The sequence below is a fragment of the Rhinatrema bivittatum genome, chromosome 3, assembly GCF_901001135.1.
Source record: "Rhinatrema bivittatum chromosome 3, aRhiBiv1.1, whole genome shotgun sequence".
NCBI lineage: Eukaryota > Metazoa > Chordata > Amphibia > Gymnophiona > Rhinatrematidae > Rhinatrema > Rhinatrema bivittatum.
In genome coordinates this window covers 183,021,252-183,034,872 of record NC_042617.1, presented here as the reverse complement: position 1 = coordinate 183,034,872, position 13,621 = coordinate 183,021,252, and the positions used below count along the sequence as shown (strand labels likewise).

The 13,621-nt window shown below is 47.8% G+C and overlaps 1 protein-coding gene across 3 annotated transcripts in view; it reads right to left on the bottom strand.

The window, feature by feature from the left end:
• The window catches only part of RGS7 (regulator of G protein signaling 7), an 883,903-nt gene that overhangs the window by 612,937 nt on the left and 257,345 nt on the right, over window positions 1–13,621 (bottom strand). The gene's annotated exons all lie outside the window — the stretch shown is intronic.

The following is a 13,621-nucleotide window of genomic DNA, read 5'->3' as shown; positions in this document are numbered from 1 at the left end:
TTAATAAGAACTCATAGAGATCTCAAATAGCATACACCTTCACACAGACAATGTCTTTAGAAGGAATGCTCAACAAATATCTGACATGCTTAGTCTTCAAGAACATCATGACTGTACCTAGTGTGCAGCAATAGATTGAATTGGCAAATAGCTTCACTGTGATATGTCACCCCTCTTGTCTCCTTGACCACAAGATCATCCTACCCTTGTCTGCTGACTGCCTGCTCTATACACTATATCAATTTCTAACTGTACACATGTTGCTCTCCAAGCATTTCTATGAGTTTATTGATTATAATGGCTTATACAAATCATTATATTTCAAATGAATGAAACAAATAAGATTTGTTTAATCTGTGGGCCCTCTCAATTCATTTTGGGGCCCCACAAAAGAAATTAATTGGCCCCTAGTTATTTCATTTTTCCAATTTGTTTTAAACTAATGCTTATGCCTACATATAAGCTATCTTTTAAGTCTGGGACCAATGTACTAAATTGTGCTAATACTTTCACAAGTATTAGATGCAATAAAAGCACTGTTAGCACATTTATTTTATGCAGATAAAGCATTAACTTGTAAGAGTTTTAATTAATACAATTCTATTGAGGAAACAAGATGGAAAACTATGCAAAACACAGTTATAAGCACAATGAAAGTATATGTGCTAATTGGTTTTGCATTAATGCATAAATCTTAACTATACCTCAAGGAATATCTAGTTAAGTTTGTGCAATTCCATTGCAAATTTTATACATGTACTTGTACTTTAATGTCTGCGGTAATAAATTCTTCATTTACATCTCATTAACACTGACCATTAGTATACAAGTAAAACATTGCATTTACATTTTAATGGCTGATATTAAATGCTCTTTATTGGATTAGTCACTGAGAGGTATATTTACTAAGATGTGTGTGTTTTCTGTGTGGTAAACACCTTAACACAGCGGTATTGTGCAGTAATTTAAATTTATTTTACCCTAAATAATGCAAAAATGGAAATCAGCTGTTTTGCATGTAAATACTTTGCAAATGAATGCAAAATAGCTCATTATTAGAAAATGTAATAGAAATAAAATAATATGGCTTGCATGAAAAATTGCATGCCACATTTTTTTCTTGAAAGTTAGCTACAACTCAGGAGATGTAGTTAATTTTCCCCAGCAGTACTGGGATGCTAACATGCATCCCAGTGCTACTGGGCAGGTTCTTAAAGGGCCGTAGAGGCCGACTGACTCCCCTCTACCCCAAAGTGTGCAAATGCCCCTGGTAGTTTTCTCAGATCCCTGCCACCTCTAGAGGTGGTTCTAATGTTAAAAACAAAGAAAGGTTTAATTTCATATGCGAATGCCCTTTTCTTTTTCGAACCTAGCTCTAGTTCAAGAAAATACCACCCCTCTGGCTCCCTACTCCCCCCCAGTTCTAGAATCCCACCCTTCCTGTTGATTCCCTAACGCCATCCCTCCTCCCCAAAGCATTGTTTTAAGATCTGCTAGCTTAGTGATATTAATGTTTTTTTTATATATTAATGTTTTACAGTCTCTGATGCAGTCCAATATTAGGGCGAAACTCGGCCTGAGTCGGGCAAGGACAATTTAATTTGAAATTTGCAATTTAAATAAAGGATTCCCTTCAACCTAGACGACTGGTCTCATTTCACCATTTTTGTTCTTGGCAATACGAGATCATCTTCTGCTTTGTGTTGTTGGACTGACCTCCCTGCGACCATGTCTTTATCTCCGAGGAAAGACATTTTGAGTTTTGAGAATGGGAATATCAATGAGTTTAACCTCCAGAACCTTTAAGACTAATTGGAGAAAATTCTTTTTCACTCAACACACAATAAAGCTCTGGAATTTGTTGCCAGAGGATGTGGTTAGCACAGTTAGTGTAGCTGGGTTCAAAAAAGGTTTGGATAAGTTCTTGGAGGAGAAGTCTATTAATGGCTATTAATCAATTTTACCTAGGGAATAGCCACTGCTATTAATTGCATCAGTATACATCAACCAACCTCTTCCCTTCAGTAATAATACTCCAACATGCACCAATACAAGGGAATACTTGTGCTATGGTGTTGCTTATGTACGGTGGCTCTATTGAAGGACAACCAATTGATGGGTGTCCTTTTCTTTCGCCCCGTCTATTATTCTTTATTATCCAAGTTTAGTGAAAACAATTTTTCTTTTTCAATTTTCTCTTCTTAAGCTATTTTCATAAAAACCCCTTATCTCCCCGTTCGCTGAGGCGACCCGTTGCTTATGAATAAATACTTATCAAGGCATCCGTCTCTATTTCTTCTCACGGGTTCGCGTCTGCTTGCCCGATATGGGCCATGTTTCGGCACATTCGTGCCTGCTTCAGGGGCTACGGGAGGGGTAGTACTGTGTCCTGACCAGGTACACAGTAGCTGTTATGTCTCCGAATTTATGATTTCCATACTTCTGCTCGTGGACGACGCCTCACTTCCGTGTCGGAAGGCGTCGTCCACGCCTCGGACACTTCCGTGTCTGAGGCGTGTCCACGAGCAGAAGTATGGAAATCACAAATTCGGAGACATAACAGCTACTGTGTACCTGGTCAGGACACAGTACTACCCCTCCCGTAGCCCCTGAAGCAGGCACGAATGTGCCGAAACATGGCCCATGTCGGGCAAGCAGACGCGAACCCGTGAGAAGAAATAGAGACGGATGCCTTGATAAGTATTTATTCATAAGCAACGGGTCGCCTCAGCGAACGGGGAGATAAGGGGTTTTTATGAAAATAGCTTAAGAAGAAAAAATTGAAAAAGAAAAATTGTTTTCACCAAACTTGGATAATAAAGAATAATAGACGGGGCGAAAGAAAAGGACACCCATCAATTGGTTGTCCTTCAATAGAGCCACCGTACATAAACAACACCATAGCACAAGTATTCCCTTGTATTGGTGCATTTTGGAGTATTAATTGCATCAGTAGCATGGGTTCTTCTTAGCGTTTGGGTAATTGCCAGGTTCTTGTGGCCTGGTTTTGGCATCTGTTGGGGGCAGGATGCTGGGCTTGATGGATCCTTGGTCTGACCCAGCGTGGCAATTTCTTGTGTTCTTGTGTTCTTTTTTCAAAGAAAATGAGATGTTTGAGGACTTTCTTAAAAAATGGGAAGATACTATAAGTTGCACAAAAAGCCTCGTCAGGAATAGCCTACATGCTTCAACTCTTCTAGAATACTCTCATTTCAAATGAATCCCGAGGGGCTTACAGATTAATAAACCACGTAACTTGTTTAAAGAGGACTTTCATAAGGTCTTGGGAGGCCATTCTCAATAAATGCTGTTGTGTGCTGCGGCCGCAAGCGGCCGTAACCCCCTACTTGAGCCATGGCGTTGGGCCACTGCAGCAGGGCTGGGAATCCAGCCCACTCGTCCCTGCACCTCACCGGACCTTCCCGCGGCGAGTACAGATGAGGGAGACGCCCCAAGCCCCAGCTCGTGGCGTCTGGCTGCTCTACTGGGCTTCCGGGATCCAAGATGGCCTCCTTAGGCGTGAGGCCGCGCCTCCTGTGCTGATTTAAAGGGGCATCGTCCTCCTTATTGCTTGCACCTGCTCCTAATGGACTAGACCAGGGGATGTATAAAAGGAGACTTCCTCCGCTCACTCTTCGACTTGGCAACTCGTTGCTACAAGTCTGCTTGCTTTGGTGAGTCTTCTGGTGCCTCGGGTTCCTGATTCCTGGTTCCTGCTTCTTCTCAGTGATTCCTCTGGTACTCGACCTCGGACTTCTTCTGGACCTCCCGTCTGCAAGGGCCCACCTAAGTCCCAGCGGCCCAGGTCCCTACGGGTTCCTCCCGGGGGGACCATGGACTTCCAGTGGCGAAGATCTAGTTGGCCCTTGCACCGACCTCATGCCTCCTTGACCTCTCAAAGGTCCACCTAAGTCCCAGGGGCCTGGGTCCCTACGGGCTCCTCCCGGGGGGGTCATGGGCTTCCAGTGGCGAAGATCCAGTTGGCTCTGCTCCGACATCACATCTCTTCATCCTCTCAATGGCCGCCTCAGTCTTCAACACCGAGGGGCCAGCCAGTTCCACCTTCTGTTACGCCTCGCCACCCGATGGGGGAACCTAAGGAGCCATCTCCTAAGGTGAATCACCTCCCGTCGGTCCTAGGGTTCACGAATCTCCTGATCATAACAGATTGCCAAGTCCATGAACCCGGCGGAGGCAACTGCCCGCCAGACCATCCCTGGAATGGCCCAACGTATGATGGACCAGCAAAAAACCCTTGATGCCCTTGTCTCTGCAGTGGAGAACCTGAATCAGCGCTTCGAAGCATTAGGGCCCATGAACCCCACCTTGCCATCCCCATCCCCATCCTGCCTACACCGCCACTTTTTTCTGGGGAACCCCGGGCCTGCAGGGGTTTCATTAACCAGTGCAATATGCACTTTCGTCTGCAGCCGACCCTCTTTCCCGACGACGCTACCAAAACCACCTTCATTCTCTCTCTCCTCGAAGGGAAGGCCCTGGAATGGGCTTCCCCCCTATGGGAATGGGATGACCCCATCCTGAGTAACTTGAGAGAGTTCTGGGAGCTCTTCCGGATGAGTTTCGGTGACCCCACTCAGGAGGTGTCCGCCAGGCCCAAAATTCTCCATCTGCGTCAGGTTTCAGGGACGCTTGCCGAGTTTGCCATTGAATTCCGGACCCTCTCTTCAGAGCTCGGCTGGGGCCCAGACTGCCTACGAACCATCTTCATACAAGGACTCAGCCCCAGAATCAAGGACGAGTTGCGGGCCGGGAGCTACCTAGGTCGTTGAACGCCCTCATTGACCTGGCAGGGCGTATTGATAGGCGCCATCAAGAACGCTGCCAAGAGGCTCAGATGACCACGAAAGCCTCAACTCCTTTGAGACATCCTCGTCACTCGCCTTACCCCAAAGGTGAATCGGGAACCTCCCGGACACCGGCCAAAGAACCCATGCAATTGGGCCGAGGGAAACTCTCCACGCAAGAGCGTCGATGGCAAATTAGAGAAGGACTCTGCCTTTACTGCGGCGCGGCGGGCCATCAAGTGGCCGCATGCCCGGTGCGGCCAGGAAACTCCCGGGCCTAAGACCTGAAGGAGGTCTCTTCCTGGGCCTAACATCACCTGCACCTCCACTAACCCTACCAGTTGCACTCACATCTGCGGACAGCGAGTTCCATACGTTAGCTCTGGTAGACTCAGGGGCCGGGGGCAACTTTATTATGAAGAGTCTAGTGGAGCACTTAAAAATTCCACAGGTCCGCACCCAGGCCCCATTGGTCATCTCGTCTATCCAAGGCAAGTCCCTCCCGGAGCGAGTGACACACCTCATGGAACCCGTCCAGCTGCAGGTTGGGCTTCTTCACCTCGAGCGGATGTCCTTCCACATCCTGGAACACTCCATCCACCCCATTGTCCTGGGGCTTCCCTGGCTCCAGAAACATTGTCCCCAGTTCGACTGGAGAACCCTACAGTTAACCCAATGGGGGCCGACTTGTCATGACAATTGCCTCCAACCGGTAGCACCAGTGCAATGCGCGACCGCTCTTGCCAGTCTCCCAGGCTTGCCGGCCTCCTATGCCGCTTACTCAGACGTTTTTTCCAAGTGGAAGGCCGAGACACTCCCGCCTCACCGACCATTCGACTGTGCCATTAACCTTCTTCCTGGCACAGAACCTCCTTGGGGCCGCACCTATGCCCTTTCACCCTCGGAGACTCAATCCATGTCCCATTACATCAAGGAAAATCTAGAAAGGGGCTTCATCCGCAAGTCGACATCCCCGGCGGGAGCCAGTTTCTTCTTCGTTGAGAAGAAAGATGGAACCCTTCGCCCTTGCATCGACTACCGGGGCCTGAACGCCATAACGATCAAGGACCAGTACCCCTTGCCCCAATCTCCGAGCTTTTTGATCACCTTCAGGGCGTGAAAGTCTTTACCAAATTGGACCTCCAGGGAGCCTATAATCTGATCCGCATCAAGGAGGGAGACGAATGGAAAACGGCCTTCAACACCAGAGACGGCCATTACAAATACCTCGTAATGCCATTCAGGCTCTGCAATGCCCCAGCGGTGTTTCAAAACACCATAAATGAAATCTTCCGAGACCTGCTATACCGTTGTGTGGTCGTATACCTCGACGATATCTTGGTTTACTCCAATTCCCTCACCGTTCACTGCCAGCATGTTATCCAAGTATTACAATGACTAAGAGCAAACCAACTCTACGCCAAGCTTGAGAAATGTCTCTTCGAGCAGGAGTCTCTCCCATTCTTGGTTACATTGTCTCAGCAAGGGTTTCCGGATGGACCCCCAGAAATTAAAGGCCATTCGAGAATGGCCTCAACCATTTAGGTTGAAACCGCTCCAACGGTTTCTCGGGTTCGCATATTACTACCGCTCATTTATCTCCCATTACGCTTCCATCGTCACACCCTTGATGGCCTTAATCCAGAAAGGTGCTGACCCCAAGAACTGGCCCCCCAAAGAGGTAGCGCCTTCCTCCGTCTGAAGGAGGCGTTCCTTCGCTAGCCCTGCCTTCACCATCCAGACCCTCAATGCACGTTTATTATTGAGGTGGATGCATCCTCTGAATGCGTAGGAGCCGTTCTGAGTCAGAACTCGACCCAACACAAGCTGCACCCATGCGCCTTCCTATCTCACCAATTCTCCCCCACAGAGCGAAACTACGCCATTGGCGATAAGGAGCTGTTGGCTATTAAAATGGCCTTAAAGGAATGGCGTCCTTGGTTGGAAGGAGCTCACCATCTGTTCACGGTCTACACAGACCATAAAAATCTTGAGTATCTACATCGGGCACAGCGCCTCAACCCCAGACAGGCACGAAGGGCATTATTCTTCACCCGATTCAATTTCGTCCTACGTTATAGGCCGGCCATCAAGAACCTTAAGGCCGACGCCCTGTCCAGGGTCTTCGAGGCTACAGATACCCCAGACCTTCCTCAATTTATCATTGAGCCGACATGAGTCCTGCTATCCGCCTCCATGGCTATCCCTCCCGGGAAGACTTTTGTCCCACCGCACTTGCGGAAACAAGTTCTGGCGTGGGCCCATGACTCCCTTTGCTCTGGCCATCCAGGACAACATCGGACCTTGCAGGTCCTTCACCCCTACTATTGGTGGGGGATATGATAGAGGTGTTTAAAATCATGAGAGGTCTAGAATGGGTAGATGTGAATCGGTTTTTTACTCTTTCGGATAATATAAAGACTAGGGGGCACTCCATGAAATTAGCATGTGGCTCATTTAAAACTAATCGGAGAAAGTTCTTTTTCACTCAACGCACAATTAAACTCTGGAATTTGTTGCCAGAAGATGTGATTAGTGCAGTTAGTATAGCTGTGTTTAAAAAAAGATTGGATAAGTTCTTGGAGGAGAAGTCCATTACCTGCTATTAATTAAGTTGACTTAGATAATAACCACCGCTATTACTAGCAACGGTAACATGGAATAGACTTAGTTTTTGGGTACTTGCCACATTCTTATGGCCTGGATTGGCCACTGTTGGAAACAAGATGCTGGCATGTTCTTATGTTCTTATGGCCCAAGGTCAAACAGGATGTCCGATCCTATGTGGAATCATGCCATTCATGTGCCCATCATAAATGAATTCCAGGTTCGTCTCCAGGCTTGCTCCAGCCCTTGCCCGTACCCACTGAACCTTGGACCCATCTCTTGATGGACTTCGTGGTCGACCTACCTTCGTCCGATGGCAACACTGTCATTTCGGTAGTCATTGATCAATTCAGCAAAATGGCACACTTCGTACCACTCCCCGGGTTGCCTTCCACGCCACAGTTGGCCCAGCTGTTTGTCCAGCACATCTTCAGGCTACACGGACTACTCAAAAGTATCCTCTCAGACCGAGGCCCCCAGTTTACCGCAAGATTCTGGAGGGCCCTCTCCCTAGCAGGCCCTTTCCTCTGGAACAAACTACCAACCTCTCTCCACCAGGAAACTTGCCCAAAAATATTCAGACAAAACCTCAAGACTTGGTTCTTCAAGCACTCCTACACCTAACCGCCCGCACATTCCATCACCACATTGTACATTTCTCTCCACGGCTACCCCAGTCTCTCACCGTCCTTGCAATCTTATCCTTGTACATCACTTATATATAGCATTATCTTTGTATCCTACATGCAATCCTGTGTATATATGCTTTCTCAACGTTTACGAATTTAGTGCTCCACTAAGTTTATTTAAGTTTTCCCTGTAAAGCCTATTGATAATTTTTGTTCCTCCTTAGTTACGTGTTACCTGTAAAGCTTGTTCATCTTTTAATCATGCGTTACCTGTAAAGCCTGTTGCTAATTTTGTTCCATGTAAACCGATGAGATGTTCCCAACGTTCGTCGGTATATAAAAGCCGTTAAATAAATAAATAAATAAATAAATAAATAAACCACTCGGTCACAGAGGAATGGAGGGTCGGGTGAGTATGGTACAAGGTATGGAACTCACTGACCCTGTTGGCGGAAGTGATAACTACGAGGGAAAGAATTTCCCATGCCAGACTGTTAAGTGAGAGGAATGGCAAGGCTTGAACAGGGAACGTATGAGTCTTGTAAGCACTAATATATAGGCCCCATTCCGTAACCAGTAAAAAAAGAAGCGGCTTAATCAGTGGATAACCCATGGTAAGCTGACTCGGAAGGGGTTGAACCATTAATCGGGTATCCCCACTCCCAAGTGGTACGCCAATTGGAACCGACGCGTACCCATGTGGAGGATGTCTGGGGAGCAGAATCCGAGGGAGTAAGAGAAAAGAGTGGTGTAGAAAAAAAGGGGGTAATACCCTTTTTTTTTTATATATATATACAACATGTGGTAAATCATGCCATTTTGAATGGTAAGATTTATGTGTAGAAGGTTTTTGAGACGCTACCAGTACCTGAGAACATCAGTGAGTCCATGATATGAGACTGACTTGTGAGAAGGCGAATTGGTTACTGGTGTGATAGATTGAGAAGTATGGGAAAGCATACTGGTCTCGGCCAGGACGTGGGTCTGAGAAACAGTGAACCCCATCCCGGTGCAGCATAATAAGAGTGCTGGCTATGAGAGGCATCGAAAGAGACACATATAAGAGGCCTTTGTTGCAGCAAAGGCATCCATGGGAATGCATTGGAGACATGTGTAGGGAGTAGAATCTGTCCACCGTATGGTTCGATTCAGACGCAGAGGGCAAGGTCGGTTGACCTCAGCGCTAGAAGATTTTCCTCACTACACATATAGTCCGAGACCATCCGAGAGGATGGAAACCTATATGGAGAAGGTCTGCTAGTGCGTTCAGTAAGTCTGTTAGATAAGTGGCCCGGGGATGCATGGAGTGAGCAAGGGCCAAGGGTAGAGCTGCACAGCTTCCTAGCAGAGCAGCTAAGAAGTTGTGCGTGCTTGTGCGTTGGAAATACCACATTGTCATTGTGCTGTCTGTCTGTATGCACAAAGGTTTGTTACAGAGGCAGTAGTGGAAGGCATAAAGGCATAACTCATGGTTCAAAGCTCCAGGAAGTTGATGTGAAGCTCTGCATGGAGCGGAATAGACGCATATTGGGTTGAGAAGATGTGAGTTCGAACTCTTCAACCCTGAGTAAAGGCAAGCATGAGCAGGACCAGTCTAGGTTTTGGTTCTAGATCTGCAATATGGATCAGGGACGAAAGCGGTTGAACAGCTTAGGTCCACTGATAATTGAATTTTACTGAATCTTACTCATAGCAAATTTGGACCTATGAGTAAAGTGCATGGTGAAAAAATGCCGTGGCCCAACAATGAAAGAATTGAGGGGCTGAAGTTATGGTGTATGCGCGCAGAGACATATAGGAATTTGTCAGAATGTCTGTGCGGTTGTTAGACAGGAAGTTCGTTGTGACTGTGGTATCCAGAAGTGTTCTAAATGGGATTTATGTAGTTAACAGCAATCCCAGGTAGTAGATTTATAGTGGGTAATGAAGAAGATAGAGCTCCTTGCTTGGATTGTCTGGTTAATACAGTATATTCAGCTGCTTATTTGGCTAAATTACAGCCAGATATATACTTATTTGGCTATAATTTACCTGTATAAAAAAGAGGCATTTCAGGGGCATTCTGGGGAGAGGCTGAGATATCCCGTTAACCTAGACGAATATCGGGTGTATAGGTTAGCCGGATAACTTGCTACTTCTCCAGACATCTTCAAAAGACATTCGGGTGAGTAGCGCTGTGAATGTAAGATTTAAAAAGTTGTAAAGGGCCTACAGCTGATTTAGAACTTTCTTTACAAACTTTCAATATAGCTGTTTTGGGCCATTAATCCCAATCCTGTTTCAATTTTATTAAAATTGTGAGCAGTCAGTGGGTGGTACCCCCTAGCCCCTTCCCCAAAGTAATCAAAAAAGAAAACTTTTTGTCTCTTGTCCCTCCCCCTTGTCCCTCCCCCAAACACTCTTAAGATATGGTCACCTTATGTCTAAACCCCCCCCCCCCCCCAAGACTCTCCTTTCAGCCCCCACCCCCACCCCGAGCCAAGGAAATCCCTACTGGGAGCAAGATTGGCACATACCCACTCTATGCTGGAAGTGTAAACTACACATGGTTTATGCTTCCAGAGCTATTAGCAGGAACTGTCCCTCAGGAACAGTAACTTTAAAACATAAGGAGAGGTTGAAGAACCTGAATATGTATATCCTGAAGGAAAGGAGGAGCAGGGGTGATATGATACAGACCTTCAGATACTTGAAAGGTTTTAATGATCCATGGTTGTCAACAAACCTTTTCCATTGGAAACAATTTAGTAGAACTAGGGATCACAATTTGAAACTCCTGGGAGGAAGATTTAGAACCAATATCAGGAAATATTTCTTCATTGAGAGGGTGGTGGATGCCTGGAATGCCCTTCCGGAGGAAGGGGTTGCGGTCGGGTTTGCTTTCTCACAGGACAAGCAGGATGGTAGTCCTCACATATGGGTGAGTACCGAGCTGAGGATGTCCGGACTTGCACCAAATGTACCCAGGGATGTGCCAGAGGTACAAAGCTGGGGTGGAATTTGGGAGAGGGCATCTTGAACCCCACCGGGCAGGCGGAAGGGTGTTGGTACCTCACGTCATAAATAGGTTACGCAATACAGGCTGTTAGATAGCAAAGATCACAGGAATGAAGAGGCTCGAATGGTGGTTTCATGAGACGACCCAAAACTAGGTTGAGGTCCCAAGAAGGGGCTGGAGGACACAGTGGAGGCTTGAGGTGAAGCAAGCCCTTCAGAAACCGTGTGACAAGGGGTTGCACTGATATAGGGTCATCCCCGATACCTTTATGGAAGGCAGCTACCGCACTGACATGCATTCTGATGGAGGACGTTTTTAGACCTGACTGACAAGTGCCAGAGATAGTCTAGAAACTTCGGGATTGGACAGGTAAAGGGATCAAGGGCCTGAGAAGAGCACCATGAAGCAAACCTGTTCCATTTGTAAGAGTAAGATTTTCTCGTGGGAGGCTTCCGTGAAGCAATCAAGACACGGGAAACTGGATCAGAAAGGTTAAAAGTTTGAAGGATTAACCTTTCAACATCCATGCCGTCAGGGACAAGGCTTGAAGATTGGGGTGGCGCAGGCACCCATTGTTTTGAGTGATTAGAAGCGGGTCTGTTCCCAAAGGAATGTGCCTGTGAATGGAGAGATCCTGAAGTATTGGAAACCGCATCTGGCGGGGCCAGTGGGGAGCTATCAGGATCATAGTTCCCTTGTCCTGACGTAACTTCACAAGAGTCTTCGAGAGAAGTGGAAGTGGAGGGAATGCGTATAGGAGACCGGTTACCCATGATAGGGAGAACGCGTCTCTTGGTGGATAATGTTGGCTGCGAGTGAGAGAGCAGAAATTGCCTTCTTTGCGATTCTGGGGTTACCCCATTTTTGGAAGATGGGGTTTGCTACTGAGGGGTTTAGAGACCACTCGTGCGGTTGGAAGGCGCGACTCAACTTCTCTGCCAACATGTTGTCCACTCCTGGAAAGTAGGTGGCCCTGAGGTACATCGAGTGGGAGAGGGCCTTCGCCCATATCTGTGCAGCTTCCTTACACAGATGGTAGGAGCCTGTTCCTCCCTGCTTGTTGATGTACCACATGGCCACCTGGTTGTCCGTCTGGATCAGGATGACTTGATTGGATAGGCGATCCTGAAATACTGTTGCGTTCGTGCCTCTTCTCATCCCTCGCTCCACCCTCTCTACCTTGGCAGCGACTCCCTTCGGCTCTGATGGACACATGCAGCTGTGGCTACTCCCTGCCTCTTGGTCCCGGTATCCACGGGCTGGCTTGACGCTACGGATCCACCATGTTCTTGATGACGTAAGGGCGCGCGTGCTCCAGACTTTGTACCAACAAGGGCGCGAACCTCAGGGGTGTCCCCCCGTAGTGATCTCATCCATTTCCACTTTAAAAGGTCTTTGTTTGCTAATGAGTTAGCAAGGAACTCCAACAGGACTTGCTTTGGCAGACCACAATACTTGCAACAACGATCCGAGTCAGTGAGGGGAATCCTTCTCCACTGCTCTGCCTTTTCAAATTTCAAACTTACCAGGAGTACTCGCTCCATGGGGGCTCCACTCTCTCTTCTTGATTTCAGATTGCCAAGACCGGATCCGGTACTTGCTCCTCAAGGGCCTATGTCCCTGAATATTCGGAAGACTCCTCATTGCCTGGAAGCGATCGCAGACGTGAACACAGTGAGTTCTATTGTAGATAGGAATCGGTACTCGCTCCACGAGGGCCTACATTCCTATAGCTCTGAAGACTCCCTTCCATCCAAGACGTTATCGCAGATACAGAGATTGAGAGTTATATTGGCAAGATTGCAGATATCAACCGGTATTCGCTCCACGAGGGCCCATGTTCCTAGAATCTTTACAGACTCTCTTCTACTCTAGAAGCTATTTCATATAAGCTATTGTGAGTTCTTATTACAGACTGTTTATAGGAACCAGTGCTCGCCTACAGCTCCTGTTCCTGAATATACTGAAGACTCTCTGTGGCATAGAGACCATTGCAGACATCCACTATTGTGAGTGTACCATCTCGTATCCAGTATACCCTGTCTACTAACTACTTCTAGTCTCTCTCTACAGCTCAGCGACCCAGAGATTATATTCCAGTATCAGAAGGACTTCAGCCCTGCCGGACACATTGACTCACTACTGCCACCACTGGTGGTCCAGCGTCCAGCCTAATAAAGAACTATTTGGGGCGGATTTTAAGAGCCCTGCTCGCCTAAATCCGCCCAAATCCGGGCGGATTTAGGCGAGCAGGGCCCTGCGCGCCGGTGAGCCTATTTTACATAGGCCTACCGGCGCGCGCAGAGCCCCGGGACTCGCGTAAGTCCCGGGGTTTTCTGAGGGGGACGTGTTGGGGGCGTGTCGGGGGTGGGCCCGAACCGCGCAGCATTTTCAGGGCATGTCGGGAGCGTTCTGGGGGCGGGCCCGGGGGCGTGGCTATGGCCTGGTGCTGTCCGGGGGCGTGGCCGCGCCTTCCGGACCCGCCCCCAGGTCACGTCCCGGCGCGCTAGCGGCCCGCTGGCGCGCGGGGATTTACGTCTCCCTCCGGGAGGTGTAAATCCCCCGACAAAGGTAAAGGGGGG